A 13,832-nucleotide genomic window follows, 5' to 3' on the forward strand; every position below is an offset into this window, starting at 1 on the left:
GTTGGCGAGGATTAGGATAGATTCCCTAGAGTGTGGCAGGCCCTTCGGCCCAACAAGTCCACACCGCCCCTTGCAGCATCCCACCCAGGCCCATCCCCCTTTTAACCCAATCACCCCTCTGAACACTACGGGCAATTTAGCATGGCTAATCCACCTAGACTGCACATCTTTGGACCGTGTGGGAGGAAACCGGAGTACCCGGAGGAAACCCACGCAGACGCGGGGAGAATGTGCAAACTCCACAAAACGGTCGCCCGAGGCTGGAATCGAAGCTGGGTCCCTGGCGCTGTGAGGCTGCAGTGCTCACCACTGAGCCACCGTGCCGCCCCAGGATGTGGAACTCTCGAACGTATCACATCAAGTCCTCTTGGAAACAATCTCACCAGCTTTTTGAAATATTAATTCGTCTAAAGAGTATTATATGCAGTCCATCCCAGGAATCATCTTTGAACCTTTTATTCTTGTGTCTCTTTATGACAAGTATATTCATTCCTTGGGTAGGGAGACCAAATGGTACATAGATGATGATTTACCAAGGCCTTAGGTAATATCCCAGCTCCACTTTCTTCTCCCCACCCTATAACTCTCAATTCCTTTGTCTATCCAAAATGTATGCAATTCAGATGGAATAAATTTTAAGCCCTATCTACTGCCATCCACAGTAAAGACGTGTACTCTCTAATGATCCTTTGAAAGAAAAAAATCATGTTACGAAATGGAGATCTCTTCTATATCAACTCCTTTCCCTCAAAAAGAGGAGAAACCTTCTGAGTATCCATCTTATCCAGTTCCCTCAAGATCTTTATGTATTAGTGAGGTCATCTCTTATTTTCTGATCTCCAATAAGTCACATACCTAATTTGTTTGACCTTTCTTCATAAAGCAAAAAAAAATATCCTAATCCCACCAAATTTGATTTGTCCATTGCCTTACAGTTCCAAGTCAATAGACAATAGACAATAGGTGCAGGAGTAGGCTGTTTGGCCCTTCGAGCCAGCACCACCATTCATTATGATCATGGCTGATTATCCACAATCAGTATCCTGTTCCTGCCTTATCCCCATAACCCTTGATTCCACTATCTTTAAGAGCTCTAACCATCTCTTTCTTGAAAGTATCCAGAGAGTTGGCCTCCACTGCCATCTGCGGCAGAGCATTCCATATATCCACCACTCTCTGGGTGAAGACGTTTTTCCTCAACTCTGTTCTAAATGGCCTACCCCTTATTTTTAAACTGTGTCTTTTGGTTCTGGACTGACCCATCAGCAGAAACGTGCTTCCTGCCTCCAGAGTGTCCAATCCCTTAATAATCTTATATGTCTCAATTAGATCCCCTCTCATCCTTCTAAACTCAAGTGTATACAAGAAAAGTCGCTCTAATCTTTCATGATAGTCCTGTCATTCTGGGAATTGACCTCGTGAACCTATGCTGCACTCCCTCAATAGCAAGAATGTCCTTCCTCAAATTTGGAGATCAAAACTGCACACAATACTCCAGGTGCGGTCTCACCAGGGCCCTGTACAGCTCCTATAATCAATTCCTTTTGTTATGAAGGCCAGCATGCCATTAGCTTTCTTCACTGCCTGCTGTACCTGCATGCTTGCTTTCATTGACTGATGTACAAGAACACCTAGATCTCATTGTACTTCCCCTTTACCTAACTTGACTCCATTTAGATAGTAATCTGCCTTCCTGTTCTTGCCATCAAAGTGGATAACCACACATTTATCCACATTAAACTGCATCTGCCATGCATCCGTCCACTCACCTAGCCTGTCCAAGTCATCCTGTATTCTCATAACATCCTCCTCACATTTCACACTGCCACCCAGCTTTGTGTCGTCAGCAAATTTGCTAATATTACTTTTAATGCCTTCATCTATATCATTAATGTATATTGTAAACAGCTGCGGTCCCAGCACCAAACCTTGTGGTACCCCACTGGTCACTGCCTGCTATTCTGAAAGGGACCCATTTATCACTACTCATTGCTTCCTGTCAGCCAACCAATTTTCAATCCAAGTCAGTATTTTGCCCCCAGTACCATGTGCCCTAATTTTGCTCACTAACCTCCTGTCTGGGACTATATCAAAGGCTTTCTGAAAATCCAGGTACACTACATCCACTGGCTCTCCCTTGTCCATCTTCATAGTTACATCCTCAAAAAATCCCAGAAGATTAGTCAAGCATGATTTCCCCTTCGTAAATCCATGCTGACTCTGACCTATCCTGTTACTGCTATCCAAATAAGTCATAATTTCATGTTTTATAATTGACTCCAGCATCTTTCCCACCACTGACGTCAGGCTAACTGGTCTATAATTTCCTGTTTTCTCTCTCCCTCCTTTCTTGAAAAGTGGGACAACATTAGCCACCTTCCAATCTGCAGGAACTGATCCTGAATCTATAGAATATTGGAAAATGATTACCAATGCATGCACGATTTCTAGAGCTACCTCCTTAAGTACCCTGGGATACAGACCATCAGGTCCCGGGGATTTATCAGCCTTCAGACCTAACAGTCTATCCAACACCATTTCCTGCCTTATATAAATTCCCTTCAGTTCATCCATTACCCCAGGTCCTTCAGCCACTATTACATCTGGGAGATTGCTTGTGTCTTCCCTAGTGAAGACAGATCCAAAGTACTTATTCAACTCTTCTGCCATTTCCTTGTTCCCCATAATAAATTCACCCGTTTCTGTCTTCAAGGGCCCAATTTTAGTCTTAACCTTTTTCTTCCTTTCACATACCTAAAAAAAAGCTTTTACTATCCTCCTTTATATTTTTGGCTAGTTTGCCTTCGTACCACATTTTTACTCTGCGTATTGCCTTTTTAGTTATTTCTGTTGCCCCTTTAAAAGCTTCCCAGTCTTCCGACTTCCCACTCATCTTTGCGATGTTATACTTCTCTTTTATCTTTATACAGTCCTTAACTTCCCTCGTCAGCCACGGCCGCCCCTGCCTCCCCTTAGGATCTTTCTTCCTCTTTGGAATGAACTGACCCTGCACCTTCTGCATTATATTCAGAAATACCTGCCATTGTTGTTCCACTGCCATCCCCGCTAGGGTATTGAACCATGGAACTTTGGCCAGCTCCTCCCTCATAGCTCCATAGTTCCCTTTGTTCAGCTGCAATACTGACACTTCTTCCTTCTCGCTCTCAAATTGCAGATTAAAACTTATCATATTATGGTCACTACCTCCTAATGGCTCTCTTACTTCGAGGTCCCTGATCAAATCTGGTTCATTGCACAACACCAGATCCAGAATTGCCTCCTCCCTGGTAGGCTCCAGTACAAGCTGTTCTAAGAATCTATCTTGGGGGCACTCTACAAACTCCCTTTCTTGGGGCCCAGTACCATCCTGATTCTCCCAGTCTAACTGCATGTTGAAATCTCCCATAACAATTGTAGTGATCCCTTTGCAACAGGCCAATTTCAACTCCTGATTCAACTTACACCCTACATCCTGACTGCTGTTTGGGGGGCCTGTAGATAACTCCCATTAGGGTCTTTCTCCCCTTAGAATTTCACAGCTCTATCCATACTGACTCTACATCTCCTAATTCTAAGTCAAACAACATCTTAATTTTAAAATTCTCATTTTTATTTCAGATCCTTCCTCCAGTCCTGCAACCCTCTGATTCCATGCCTCTGAAGTTATGATCTCTTGCACACCCTCAAGTATCATTGCTCCCTATTGTTAACAGAGCATTCATTATTTAACCGCTAAACTCAGAAAATTTTCTCCTGCCTACTTGCCCCTCTTCCTTCAAGGCTCCTGAAAATCTACGTATTTGGTCAGGTTTCTGGTCGCCACTCCTAATGTATCCTTATGTGTCTGCATTACATTTTATTTGAACATTTTATCACAACAATAATATTGTTAAAGGAAGACATTTTGTGACAGCTTGTCATCTTACACGCGTCAGGACAGTTTTCAAGAATACCAAATTCAAGAGAAAAACCAACATTTATATTGCATAAGGTTGGGAATTGGTGGGCAAATGGACTTTGACAGAGGTGTTGCTATGAAGTGTGCATCAACGAATGATAGATAATTGACCAGAATTTTCTTAGCTTTTAAAGAAGTCAGAGTGGCTCTGATTAGTCAGGGTATTACCTCAGAAACAAACCATCAATTGATTGTCACTTATTTTTGACTTGGAGCAGGCAAAATGAGTGCACATTCATTGATTGCAAAAACAGGGCCCTATGTATTAATTTGTAATTTCTGATACATGCAAATGGGCCATAGTCTCTGACAATCCCCCTTGGTAGCAAAAACAGAAATTGCAGGGAAAACAGAGGTCTGGTAGTGTCTGTGGAGAGAAAGCAGAGTTAATGTTTCGGCTCTAGCCATCCTTCTTCAGAACATCCTCAAAATGTTGACTATGCTTTCTCTCCACAGATGCTACTAGATGTACTGAGCTTTCCCAGCAATTTCTGTCTTTGTTTCAGATTTCCATCATCTGCAGTTCTTTGGTTTTTTTAAAATCCTAACTTGGTTGTCAGCGTAATTCTTCACACACTTGGGATGATCTAGCAAATATCAATAAATTGCAGAATCCCCTCTAATGTTGACCACTGTGTTGTGAGTTCTATAAAGCCAGAAATCACAGGACACCAAGTTATAGTCCAAGAGTTTTATTGGAAATCACAAGCTGCCTGAGCATAGCATCTTCGTGAAGTGAGTGAGAGAAAAGCACACAGACACAAAATTTATGGCAGGGAGATCAAGAGATCATGCAAATGGTACAAGTGGAGTATTGAATAACAAGTCTCTGTAGATGATAAATAGTGTCAGATCATGTGAGTAAAGTGTCAACCGCTGAATAACAAATGAAGGGATGACCTATATTCCAATTAAATGAGGCAGGGAGATATTTACAAAAAAAAATAGAAATAAGGTGGTGCTGGAGACAAACCAAATGAGTGGAATAACATGATATGTCATGGATATGTCATTGCTTCTCTCACATCACCTTAAGAAGTGGCTATGCTTCGAAAGCTGATTTCAAATAAACCTGTTGGACTATAGCTTGGTGTTGTGTAACATCCGACTTTGTGCACCCCAGTCCAACACCAGCACTTGCACTTTGAGTTTTACAAGCACAGATTCCTTGGGTGCAGTTGCAAAAGGATCTTATTCAGCTCATCCAGAGTTGTCCGATTGTCCAGACTCTTCCATGTACTGTTGTCTAAAACCTTCAAAATAAAGGACAGGAAAACTGGGAGGCTGTGCTGTCTTTGGGCTTCATGTCATCCAGCCTGCTGCAAAAGGATTTGCTGATCTTCAAATTCTCAGAGTGTGATGACCTTACTGAACTATTTTTCTTTAGATTCCTAATTATAAAGCTCTCTCTCTGCATTCTGGAAAACGACATGCAAACATCTCATCCTGTTCCATGAAATGGAAGACCATCTTGGAGGCCTATGCATCAAAGGACAAGGCTTGCTGGCTTTTTGCTTCTTGGAGATCCTCCTTGATAGTGACCTCCATTCACTGCATGGAATTAGATTCCGCATGCCTTTGAATTGGCAGATTTATCTCTGTTCATCTCTTGTCTCCTGAGGAGCTTTGAGCATGAACAACCTGTCGATGTTCACCTTGACTGCTTCCTATCAGAATCCCGGATGCGCAAGGTTCACAATTGTCCAACCTTTGAAATGAACTTTTTCTTTCTAAATTATTCATAAAATTTGTTAAAATTGAATTTGCAATAGTATTCAACTTGTCCCCCTACAGCATGTACCACTCAATATGAATGTGACAGACAAGTTACTTACAAAATGTGTTCTTAACAGATATGCAGCCTGAGGTAAAAGCAATTCAAATTGGAGATGACAGGAAGTGAAAAAAATGTAACATTTCTCTCCATGGATCATGTTACACTCTGTCCCTCAAAACATTGCTTTGTAATGTAACCTTTGTGGAGCAGGCCCAAGCTTTAGTATGTTATATAGACCAGAAGATATCAATCTGTAAAACATGATTAAGGACAGCTCTGCACTGGAAGATTTATGTGATCATGAGGGGTATAGATAGGGTTAATGGTAGGTGTCTTTTCCCTAGGATGGGGATTTCAAGACTAGGGGGCATAATTTTAGGATGAGAGGAGAGAGATTTAAAGACATGAGGGGCTTTTTTTTATACAGAGGGCGGTTCATGAGTGGAATAAACTTCTTGAGGAAGCGTTGTAACTGTGCCTGCATCCAATGTTTAAAAGAAACTTACCTAAGTACATGAATAGGAAATGTTTGGTGGGATATAGGCCAGGAGCAGTCAGGTAGTTTGGGATTATATTTGGCATGGACTGATTGGATCAAAGGTTCTGTTTCCATGCTGTATGACTCTGTGACCAAACAATTTTGGGCAGGCAAAAGAGTATCTTTCACTGAGTTGATAGTCCTATATTGTAACTTGTTTGATGAGGTGTGTGACCCTGGGAACAGATGATAGAGAGCAGTGTGTCCTGAGCCATAGAGCAGCTGGGGAAAAACTTCAAAATCACTACAATTCTTCTAGGGCCTCCTTTGTAAATGCACCTTCATAGCTAAAGTCAACTTTTAAAAATCATGAGCCAATTTATTTTTAATAAAACAAAGCATTGTAGAAAATGGAGATCTGAAAGAACAAAAACAGAAATTGTTGGAGAAACTTAGCAGGAGACAAAACGGGGTTAACATTTGGAGTCCAATGACCCTTCAGAACTGGAAATTATTTTTGTTTTGTAAAATTTCTCTCTCATTCTTTACCTATGCTGTGAATTTGAATGTGTAGGTATCCATTTTGGTATTTGTGATTATAATTTTTTATTAAATTGAGAACACCATTCAACCGGCAACTCTTTGAAAGTTACCCATGGGATTTGCATAAATGTTGGGATTTTGTATCTCCTCTTGCGACAGTGAATAATTTTAATCACAGTTACTTTATGAGATTTCATTTGGCAACTTTAGGTCCAATTACAGTAGGCTCTAGTCTACTGTTGAAAGAAATGAGACTAAAGCGAGATTTCTACTGAAATTGATGGGATCTGTCCAATTAAAATGAAAAGTCAGGTTGGTTAAGACTTCAGAATACATCTTCATTATTGATTTGTGAAGCGACTGGGGACATCCTCATAATGCTGTCAACCAATCACCCAGTTCTGGCAGTAAAGTGACAGAATGTATTTAAAGTCCAGCATTAACTTGGAACTTTAAGAACTTAAAAGTGAACAAAATACCAGGACACTAGCTATCAGTATGAACGTAGGAAGCAGTTTAAAACCTCTACCGATTTGGAGAGGGTTAGAGTGAGGGGCCGCCAATAACAAAGTATGCGGCAGTTGTTTCAATACAGAACCAAAACCAGAAACAAATGAAATTGATTAAGATTAAAGGCAATTTACATCGATCTCCTGGTTTTATTTAATTGTTTTGGGAAAACTCGACACTTATGGTTAACATGTTTCTGTCTTTCCTTTAAAATAAGAAAATGAGAGTTGAAAATAAGAGATTACTTTGCTTATGATATATCATATAATTTCGGAAATTAGTATACCAGCGTAAGTTTTATTCAACACAAATCCTGCCGGATGTGCTCTGTTGGTCTGGACTAATCAGACCCTTGTTTTGAGGTGAGGCCCATTTAGCGGCCTAATTACCTGATAAATCAGAAACATGTAAGGACTGACAAATGTTTTTAAAAGAATACCGATTCTTTACAAAAACCCAGACAATTGTAAGAGGGTCAATGGTCCATTTAAATCATATTGGGTGTTCCCGAAGAATCTGTCTGAAATAGATACAATAGTTATGAGACTGGCCTGAAAATTTGCAAACAATAAATTAACTCAAACGCTAACTACAGCTTACTTGTTCAAGAAGCGCAGATCTACCAATGATTAATTCAGTAGGCGGTTTTATTTTTCCTTGTCTATATGTTTGCCACCGTTGGATAAAAAGCAATTTGTCCAGGCTAGGAAAAGTCTGGAAGGAACTGCTCATGTGGTTGCTCTCGATGCCAAACAGCGGGGCCGAAAAGCACATTCATTGATATATCCCATATTTCTGTGCTTTCACTGAGGCGATTTTGCTGGGCGTTGCTGGGGCCACGGTGTGGGTGTAGCGCTCGGAAGGCGAACCATCATGACTTTGCACATTAGCTGTTTGGTGAAACATTAGCTGCAGCGATCGGGGGAGGGAGCAGTGCCTCGCAGCGATCAGGATCTGGGAATCTGTGATACAAAGCAGCAATGTGTTTGCTGCGGGTGGATAGGGAGGGCCTCGTCGGGCTGGTTTCCCTTGATTGATGCCTCCTCTCGCGTTTGCAAATTTTCTAGTGATTTGGATTTGTCGAGAGGTTTCGCTGGTGCCGGAGGGGTGGGGGTGGAAAGGATGATACACCAACACTGGCGGAAAGTTGGAAAAGCATGGCGCGCTTTTTTTTTACCACCCCCAACTCGATTTGCCTTGAAAGAAACTGGTTTCAGTGTGCAGCGAAGCGGAAGGAAGTGGAGATGTTTCTGAAGCCCGCGCCTACAAGGACCTAACTACAGGAGAGTCGTGACACGGTCGCGGTGGGGGCGGGAGAGGGGTGGGGGTGTGGGGGGTATTAAACGGCACAATCTGGAGAGGTGTCTAACAGTAATGCCGACTGACTGCTTTGAAACTGGAACAGAAACCACTCATCCCAGCATGCAGTTCACACTTTCGTTTCAACCGCAGTAGCCTGGCTGGAAATTACTGTTAAAAATTCTCTCCCGTGACTTTGAAATAAAGGTTACTAAAGTCGCTCATTCATTGTTGTCTTCAGATAGCCACCGCCTCGTTGCGATTGCTTGGCCGATGTGAGTTTTGTGCAGGCTGTAACGGCCCGAGCAAGCGAAATCCCAGGGATATGGAAGCGATGTTTTGATGGACTTTGGGAAAGTCTGTCTTTCAGCGCAGCAGAAGCATTGCTTATTCTGGATGCTTGATGTGTACACGAGGTTTGTCTGAGCTGACTGTGTTTGTGAGGGGGTAGGTTAGGGTGTATCTGACGCCACTTAAATTACGTATTGTGTCTATTGCATGTTTACTCAGTTTAAAGGGCAGACTCGGGCAGGTTCTAACTTTCAGAAGCAAGGTCATTGGACCTGAAACGTTAACTTTGCTTTCTCCCCACAGATGCTGCTAGACCTGCTGAGTTTCCCCGGATATTTATGTTTGTTTTTGTTTTTGTTTTTGTTTTAGCGTTCCGGCATCCGCAGTTCTGTTTTTGTATCTATAACTTTCAGATGTAATTCACTTACTGTGACAGTATTCTTTTTTTCTGAAGCAATGATAGTGTAAATCAAACTTTTGAATAGGCCACTCGCACCTCACTCATGATCCAGCAACACTGTAGATGGAGGACCGGATCGACCAAGAGACGGCGTGGGCATATGTTTTATTTCATCCAGTGCGGAGAAAACCTGCGGATTGTTCAGTAAATGCCATTGTTGGCTGGGTTTTGCTCCTCTCCTCTGGCGGTGCAGCAGTGAGGAGGAAATGAGTTCACAGCCGTTCTGCTGACACAGGCGTGTAATCTGAGATGAAGCCACGATACCGCACTGAGGCGTCTCATTCAGTGCTCCTCGCCTGATCATTCTGCCAGGTGTTTCGTGGTCTCAGTTTCAGAATGTTTTGTACATTTCTAATTTTCTCCCATCCGTTTCACCGGTCAGAGCACAATAAACACCATGTAGATAGCAGTTACATGGCTGCAGTTTGTGTGTAGGACAGCGACGTTGTAAGCGTTTCCTCGTCTCTTCATTGATGTCATATGGCTATCTGTACACAATGCATAATCCGATGTTTACAAGTCTCGCTCTGTATTTCCTGGCATTTATCTGGGTTCTTGTTGAAATCTATTGAACGTATGACGATTCTTGTTTAGAGTCTGGTAGTGGTTTGCTCTTGTTTTTGAAGTTATTTACGTTCTGGTGACTTGTTATTATCGGAGGTACTCTGTGTCTGGCAGCGAATGTGCGGATGTTTCCAGTAGTTTGGCAGATTTATCTGATGGGAATGGGTCAATTTTGAACAAATGGAGCACCGTTTGGTTAGATAGAGCCTCGTAAGAGAAATGGGCATTCAGCAATCTGAGCGTGGGCGTTTACTGTATTTTTTAATCTCAGGCACTGATATGTTTATCGTAGTGATTTAATACTGGTGTGATGTAACATTAAGCTATGTTTTACAACCGTGAGGATGATCTGTGGTGGGGGTTTTATTGCCTGTGATCATTGGTTGCTGATTGACGCTTTACACCCTGTGCTGGTCGGGGCTTGACAGAAAGAGAGACGGGGACGTAGAGGCAGACAAGGTGGGAGAGACTACTTGTGAAATTCTTTCATTCCAGTGACGACATTCCCCAGTATTGAGCCACCCGGGAGTTGTTGAATCCCATGTTCATTAGCGCGCGCTCTCTCGGCTCCAGAAACAAATGCCTCGCCAACTTGCGTCTCTCTTCTTGGTTCGGGATTAAGGAAAGCACAAAACATGTTCCTCCTTGTTCCGAAATGGAAATTTCAGTTGATATTTCGCAGGTTTTAGATTTAAGTAAATTAACACACATTGTGTTTTAACAACCTCAATTCAGTTTATCTCAAACAAAAAGTCGATCTTAATTTGATTAGGATGCCAAGGACAAAACAATAGAGGGATGCATGTTTCAGTTAATTTGTAACATGACAGTAATGTGACAAATTGTCTGGAAAGCTTTATGATATTAATATTCTGTTATAGTCTGTATATTTATGGACTCGGTCACATTTTATAATACGTTTGCAATTCACTAATTTCAACATTCAGTTGCTATCTTTTTGGCGTGTGCCTGAACCAACAAAAAGTGGAATCTGTATTTATTCATGTTTTTACGTGTTTTAGAATGCACAGTACTGCGAGAAACTTGCCACAAGGAGGACAATTGCTTGGGGCAGACTTATTTTTGTGTCACTTGATTTCCCTTGCACGGACCAATAGCTTTGAACGGCCAGTTTTAATTGGGGCAGGTATAACAGTGTTATAAATTTTGTTCCTGTCTACTGCGTCAAAGTGTGTGTATGCAGCGGGGGCGACCAAGGATACGGATGGAAGCGGCGCCTGATTGGTTATGTCAGCCTGCGTTCGGTCCTTCAACTTGCCTTGTTAATGATGAGTTGGGTGTGAATAATACAACAGCGCTTGAACCTTGAGCCCTTCAAATGTTGTATCCGGGTTTTTCCTCTGCATTCACCACGCAACATAAATATTCACGGAAAGTCAAACAACTGCTTTGGGTTCTGAAGGCCTTTACTTGGCCTGCGTATTTTCCCCAAGACTCCGGAAAGGAGGGAACTGGTATCTGACGGCCAAAATAAACTAGGAATTTGGGTGTAAAAGCATTCTACATGGAGTTGGGGTCTTGAAAATGTTAGTGTCATCTATCACATGATGATCGCTTTATATGTAGATAATATTGTTATATTTACAACTGAGCAATGGATGATGGGGAGGTTCACCGACAAGAAGCAGTGTGAACAGTCGTGTCTTCCGCGGACAGTTGTTGCCTTAAATGCTTTTCTCACAAACAGCTAAGGAGAATCTAAATGACTCTTCCTCGCACTGCGCACAAATAGCCAAGGTTGACTGAGGAGTAGTTGAATTGAACCACAAAGAAAGGAAGTACTAAAAGAGGCGGTTGGGAAAGGGAAAAGGCTTGGGAGGAAGAACCGGATGAAGGGTGGTAAGATGAAAGGAGGGAGGGCTGAGCAGGACGGGACACCTGGAGAGAACTTCTCTTCAGGTAGTGCGCGAGGTTTGGGTTTGGATTGGCTCCCAGTGTGAGGGTGCGGGAGGTGAACGGGGAAGGCAGGGGCGAGCGGGCGAAGGAGCCCGAGGATCTCTACTCGTGAAGAGGGCTTGAGGTTTTTTGATGACATCATTGACGAAGGACAGTTCCGATTCCATATTTAGCAGGAGGGCATGCTTCCTGCTTCTTTGGAAGGAGCGGTATCTTAACTGTGTTACAATAATTGATTCCATCTTGTTTAGGACTCCCCCCAAGCTCGTTGCTCCATTGCGGTCAATCCAAAGGCTTTTGGAGGCTCCTGTCACTCGAGCCTTTTAACTCGCGTCTTTCGCTGGATTTGGCTGCTCAGCCAGTGAGGGTGTGTGGTCTTTCCAGCTGCGAGGAGAAGCCCGTGTGGAGAAGATTGTGATTCACGCTCTATGGGAGGCGACAGGGAATTTGTGCAGGACGGTGGAGTGGGCTTGTCCTTAGTGGGGGAGGGCTGTGATTTTGCTCAGCTGAGGCATGGGGGATTCACCAGTTCCTGTATTCACCCATTTCTTCCTGATAGGCAGTAATGATGTTTGTATGGATTGTTCTTTTGGCCAGGAGGTTTACTTTGCCGAGTTTCCTCTGCTGTATGAAGATATTCATCGTCCATTTGCGCATTGCTTTGCTGCAATGGCGCAAGAACCTCTTACGAATTCTCTTCATTCCTTGGAGACGCTGTTTTGAATTTGCGTCCCATCCGCACTCACCTTTCGATTTCAATTATTTTATTACTTGTGTTGCGCGCGCATATTTTGGGAGCTTCTCGGATCGTACTAGACAGTACCAATTTTCCTTCGCTAAAACAAAAGTCTTGCTGAGTTGACTACTTTCTTCCTGTTTAACGTCCTCTGCGAGAGGCTTTTCTTGTTTCACTTTTGAAACTCGTTCTTGTAAGATATTTTGAATTCAGAAACATAAGGTGCTGCCCTGTTGCTTGCAGTCTGTCACAAGACATTTTGTTCACAGCACCGCTGTTCCTCTACAATTGGAATCCTGAAGCTATGCAGCATAATAACCAAAGAAAACTATTTGTTTCCTACATGGGGTTTTCACCTTCTCAGGACGTTCCAGAATGTTTCATGGTCATTGAGATACTTCGTGTTGTAATGCCCTAAGTGAACTATTGTATGGTATCGACTTTGGACACGGCACTAAAAGTAATAAACAAATGATCAGATAATAGACTAGATATTGGGCCTCATAGCACTCTTTTTTCAGGTATTACAGGGCTGTTGTGACGGACAGGGATCATGCTGTGCCTCCTAAATAGAATGGGCCACTTGTTATATAGAGTAAAAGCAGGAGCCATTCTTATCTACCCAGAGAATACGTACATTTTGAAATAAGAGGCCTGATGCCCGATTTAAGCTCCTATTCCAGTATCGGCTTACCCTGAGGCAGTCAGGGGCTAGGAAAAACAGCCTGCAGAACGCTTACTGACCACGCAGACAAGTGCCTTGCCTGAACGTAGAGCCACTTGGACTAAGTGTGCAGAAACATGAGTATTCGTCCCCGCCACACATTAAAAAATCCTCTTGATCACCACAAATTTTCCCCTTACCTCTCCCATGTCCTCACGATTTCTGACCCCCTGTTTCCGACCACAGTGATTAGTATCGCTACTGAATATCAGAGGCACCTTGAATTTCGCAATTTGGTGGTGGATAATTATCTGAGCACCCGACCAATACGTCCAGTTGAGTTTCTTTTAGGCCAATATGTTTAATGGTGTTAGCAGTATATCTTTGCTGGCCGTAATTCTGGGAAAGTCCATGCTCTGATTCAAATAATGCTGTAGGATCTTTTCCGGTTTCCTCTGAAATTTTAGACCACAGACGCGACAACATTTCCTAAGCACCACACCAAACTGTGAATCAGTTTCTTTTTAATCGCGTGGGGATGCAAGTGTCGAGGCGTGGACATCACGACTTGACTTTCTGCTGACGTCTCGAGTGACATTTGATCCCACGGCCTTCTAGTTTAGAGGTGAGAGGGC

General features: G+C 42.8%; 1 protein-coding gene across 6 annotated transcripts in view; it reads left to right on the plus strand.

Annotated features, from left to right (window-relative positions):
* The window catches only part of bcor (BCL6 corepressor), a 311,037-nt gene that overhangs the window by 110,079 nt on the left and 187,126 nt on the right, over positions 1-13,832 (plus strand). The window lies entirely within an intron of this gene.

Source organism: Stegostoma tigrinum, chromosome 12 (assembly GCF_030684315.1).
Source record: "Stegostoma tigrinum isolate sSteTig4 chromosome 12, sSteTig4.hap1, whole genome shotgun sequence".
In the NCBI taxonomy this organism is placed as follows: Eukaryota; Metazoa; Chordata; class Chondrichthyes; order Orectolobiformes; family Stegostomatidae; genus Stegostoma; species Stegostoma tigrinum.